Raw genomic sequence first — 5438 nt, 5'->3', positions numbered from 1 at the left:
CGCCCCTTTGCTTGCGTCAGGCGGCGCTATTTTTCCTCTTTCTCCATCACTCGTCGTTCCGCCCGCCCAGGATTGGGGTGGGGGGTGGGGAAGGGGTTTCTCAGGCGCGCCGGTCCCGAATTATGCCGGGAGACCCTTTATTTCCAACTCGTCCCCTTGCTGGGAAAGGCGGCCGTGCAGCGCCGCGTTTCGAAAGGCCTGCGGCTACCCCGCCTCCTCTTCCCGAAAGTCCCGCCTGTCCCGCCTTTTCTCCCTTTTGTTTTCCCCTCCTCTTTAGATCCGCGTCCGCAAAAAAATACTACTGCAGAGAGTGGAAATTTCCACTGAATCCCGCCCCGGTCTCCTCCCCTTGAAAGCCGCACATAGGAACTCGCTGGCCCTGCGAGACCCCTGCCCGGTAAAAAAAAAAAAGCCGCCTTCTAGTCCAGACCCTCACCTGGAGGCCTCCGAACCATTTTTTTTTGGGGGGGGGGGTCCTCCAGCAGATAGGAAACGGGACAGCGACTCTGCCACCGAGCTATGCCATGCCAGCGTCCTCCATGCCTCAGTTGCCAGAAGCTTCCAGAAACACCTGTGGGTTTGCAAAGCTTAAGCTCCTTTTTTTTTTCCGGAAAAGGAGAAAAAAAACAAACCCTGCCTACGTACGCACATCACAGACGTTTGGGACATTCCCACGATCAACGATAAAATGCCCATATCCAGGGCTTTTTTTCCTCATTGAACGCTCAGAAGGGAGTTCCGGCACCTTTTTTGGATGGAACCTTGTAGGGTAGGCAAGGCAGGTTGTGAGTTCCGGCACCTTTTTCTTTTACAAAAAAAAGCACTGGACAGAAGAATCAGTTTCTTGCTATGGAATTTGATTTATGTCCCATGTCTTCAATTCATGCTATTTTATATTACTATGGATTATTTGGAGGACCCATCACCTTGGACACGAATGTTGATTTAAAGGCGGGTTGTATAACGTGTGAGTTCCGGCACCTTTTTCTTTTACAAAAAAAAGCACTGCCTATATCGCAAATAACTCCGGGGTGCAGCAGGTAGCATCGTTGCCCCTATAGACCCAACAGTCCCGAATACTTGTTCCTCTGCCGCACGGTTAGCAAATCTGACTCTGCGTAGGGCGGTCTGACATATTTCACATTTCTCCGGAACGTAAGTTTACAAGGGCATACATCCGCGAAAATAAACCTCAAGCCTCTTCCCAAAAATAAATTGCTGTAATGTCTACAGTGGGGATGGGAACCCAAGCGTGATTTCACTGCCCTGTTGTAGTCTCTCTAATCCTATTTCCATTATCGCCGGTTTAGCCTTTCTAAAAACATACGTTTTGTATTTGGATTGTTCCACAGCTATTGGCATGCCCCAAAAGGAAAAGAGGCAGGAAACTGCATGAATACAATACAGTTGTTGTTGTTGTTAGCTGCGAAGTCATGTCCGACCCATCGCGACCCTATGGACAACATTCCTCCAGGCCTTCCTGTCCTCTACCATATTCTGGAGTCCATTTAAGCTCACGCCTACTGCTTCAATGACTCCATCCAGCCACCTCATTCTCCGTCGTCCCCTTCTTCTCTTGCCCTCCATCTTTCCCAGCATGAGGCTCTTCTCCAGTGAGTCCTTCCTTCTCATTAGGTGGCCAAAGTATTTGAGTTTTAGCTTCAGGATCTGGCCTTCTAAAGAGCAGTCAGGGTTGATCTCCTCTAGGACTGACCGGTTTGATCGCCTTGCAGTCCAAGGGACTCGCAGGAGTCTTCTCCAGCACCACAGTTCAAAGGCCTCAATTCTTTGGCGCTCAGCCTTTCTTATGGTCCAACTTTCACTGCCATACATTGCAACTGGGAAGACCATAGCCTTGACTATACGCACTTTTGTTGACAGGGTGATGTCTCTGCTTTTTAGTGTGCTGTCTAGATTTGCCATGGCTTTCCTCCCCAGGAGCAAGCGTCTTTTAATTTCTTGGCTACAGTCCCCATTTGCAGTGATCTTGGAGCCCAGGAAAACAAAATCTGTCACTACCTCCATTTCTTCCCCATCTATTTGCCAGGAATTGAGAGGGCCAGTTGCCATGATCTTGGTTTTCTTAATGTTAAGTTTCAACCCAAGTTTTGCACTCTCCTTCTTCACCCGCAACAAGAGGCTCTTTAGTTCTTCTTCACTTTCTGCCATTAGAGTGGTATCATCTGCGTATCTTAGGTTGTTGATATTTCTTCCGGCAATCTTAATTCCAACTTTTGATTCATCTTTTTTTTTTTTTTTTTTTAATTCCATTTATATCCCGCCCTTCTCCGAAGACTCAGGGCGGCTGACAAGCTTAGCCCTGCCTTTCTCATGATGTGCTCTGCATATAAGTTAAATAGGCAGGGCGACAGTATACAGCCTTGCCGGACTCCTTTCCCAATTTTGAACCAATCAGTGGTTCCGTGTCCAGTTCTCACTGTTGCTTCTTGACCCGCATATAGGTTTCTCAAGAGACAAATAAGATGGTCTGGTACTCCCATCTCTTTAAGAACTTGCCACAGTTTGTTATGATCCACACAATCAAAGGCTTTAGCATAGTCAATGAAGCAGAAGTAGATGTTTTTCTGGAACTCTCTAGCTTTCTCCATGATCCAGCGTATGTTGGCAATTTGATCTCTAGTTCCTCTGCCTCTTCGAAATCCTGCCTGTACTTCTGGTAGTTCTCGATCCACATACTGCTGAAGTCTAGCTTGTAGGATTTTAAGCATGACTTTACTAGCATGAGAAATGAGTGCAATGGTGCGATAGTTTGAACATTCTTTGGCACTGCCTTTCTTTGGAATTGGAATGTAAACTGATCTTTTCCAATCCTGTGGCCACTGTTGAGTTTTCCAAATTTGCTGGCAAATTGAGTGTAGCACTTTTACTGCACTGTCTTTTAAGATTTTGAATAGCTCAGCTGGAATACTGTCACCTCCACTAGCTTTGTTGTTGCTCAGCTTTTCTAAGGCCCACTTCACCTCACATTCTAGGATGTCTGGCTCGAGGTCAGTGACCACATCATTGTGATTATCTGGGACGTTAAGCTCATTCTTGTATAGTTCTTCTGTGTAATTTTGCCACCTCTTCTTAATCTCTTCTGCCTCTGTTAGGTCCCTGCCATTTTGGTCCTTTATCATGCCCATTTTTGCATTAAACGTTCCCTTCATCTCTCCAATTTTCTTGAAAAGATCTCTGGTCCTCCCTATTCTATTGTTTTCTTCTATTTCTTTGCACTGTTCATTTAAGAAGGCATTCTTATCTCTTCTAGCTATTCTCTGGAATTCTGCATTCAATTGGGCATATCTATGTTTTTCTCCCTTGCCTTTCGCTTCCCTCCTTTCCTCAGCTATTTGCAAAGCTTCCTCAGACAGCCATTTTGCTTTCTTGCATTTCTTTTTCTTTGGGATGGTTTTGGTTGCTACCTGTTGTACAATGTCACGAACCTCTGTCCATAGTTCTTCAGGCACTCTGTCTATCAGATCTAATTCCTTAAATCTATTTGTCACCTCTACTGTATATTCAACAGGGATATGATTTAATTCATACCTGACTGGCCTAGTGCTTTTCCCTACTTTCTTCAGTTTAAGCCTAAACTTTGCAAGGAGAAGCTCATGGTCTGAGCCACAGTCAGCTCCTGGTCTTGTTTTTACCGACTGTATAGAGCTTCTCCATCTTTGGCTGCAGAGCATATAGTCAATCTGATTTCTGTGTTGACCGTCTGGTGATGTCCATGTGTAGAGCCGTCTCTTGGGTTGTTGGAAAAGAGTGTTTGCTATGACCATCGTATTCTCTTGACAAAATTCTATCAGCCTGTGCCCTGCTTCATTTTGTACTCCAAGGCCAAACTTGCCTGTTATTCCGGTTATCTTTTGGCTTCCTACTTTAGCATTCCAATCCCCCATGATGATAAGAACATCATTTTTTGGTGTTAGTTCTATAAGGTGCTGTAGAGCTTCATAGAACTGGTCAATTTCATCCTCTTCAGCACTGGTGGTTGGGGCATAGACTTGGACTACTGTGATATTGAATGGTTTGCCTTGGATTCGAACTGAGATCATTCTGTCATTTTGAGGATTGTATCCCAGTATTGCTTTTCCTACTCTTTTATTGACTATGAAGGCTACTCCATTTCTTCTGAGGGATTCTTGCCCGCAGTAGTATACCTGATGGTCATCTGAATTAAATTCACCCATTCCTGTCCATTTTAGTTCGCTGATACCTAAGATGTCGATGTTCAGTCTTGTCATCTCTTGTTTGACCACGTCCAGCTTTCCTTGATTCATGGATCTTACATTCCAGGTTCCTATGGAGAAAAAATCTTTACAGCATCGGACTTTCCTTTCACCACCAGACACATCCACAGCTGAGCGTCCTTTCGGCTTTGGCCCAGTCGCTTCATTCTTTCTGGCGCTACTAGTACTAGCCCTCTGCTCTTCCCCAGTAGCATATTGGACGCCTTCCGACCTGAGGGGCTCATCTTCCAGCGTCATATCGTTTTGCCTTTTGGTACTGTCCATAGGGTTTTCATGGCAAAGATACTGGAGTGGTTTGCCATTTCCTTCTCCAGTGGATCACGTTTTGTCAGAACTCTCTGCTATGACCTGTCCGTCTTGGGTGGCCCTGCACGGCATAGCTCATAGCTTCATTGAATTACGCAAGCCCCTTCGCCACGACAAGGCAGTAATCCATGAAGGGGTACAATACAGTATATTGTCTTAAATTAAATTAGAGGGGAAAGGGAAAAAAAGGAAAACTAAACTACCACCACCAGATTGTGATGGGGAGGCAGAGCCAAGCCAAATATGGAAGGTCAAGGGAAAGGAAAATTATTCTGTATTGTATGTGTAAGTGTTATCTATTTTTCAGTCTTCCCTGCCTCTTTGCAATAAATTTTCACTTGACTGAACTACACACACACACAGAGAGAGAGAGAGAGAGAGAGAGAGAGAGAGAGAGAGAGAGAGAGATGCAGACAAGCTCTTTGTTGGCAGAAGTCAGGTGCTCACTTTCTTCTCTTTAGAAACTTTTTAGAGTGACAATATATCCTGGATTTTAACAAAATCCTTCAGCAAATAAAAAGTATGCAACTTCATGTTTCTTGCATCAATCTGATTGGTTGGGGGGGGAGTTGTTATTCTTTATTTTGCCTTATATGTCCCACTCTGTGCCTGATAATATTATAGTATTGATAGGCCCATCATGTATTTCAACAGTTCTGAATCTTTATGGATGCATTGTGCTAGTTCCTTTTTTTTCCTATCTACTGTTTCCCCCCCTGCAGATACAGCATACACCAGGGGTATCAAACTCAATTTCATTGAGGGCCGCATCAGCATTGCAGTTGCCCTCAGGGGGCCAGGTGGGTGTGGCCAGGGTGGGCGTGGCCTACTGGGTGAGCGTGGCTAGAGTGCGTATGGCCTACTGGGTGGGCATGG

This window comes from Vipera berus (assembly GCF_964194415.1).
Source record: "Vipera berus genome assembly, chromosome: 4".
Taxonomy (NCBI): Eukaryota; Metazoa; Chordata; class Lepidosauria; order Squamata; family Viperidae; genus Vipera; species Vipera berus.
The sequence above is the reverse complement of the archived record's forward strand: the minus strand, read 5'-3'. Positions refer to the sequence as shown.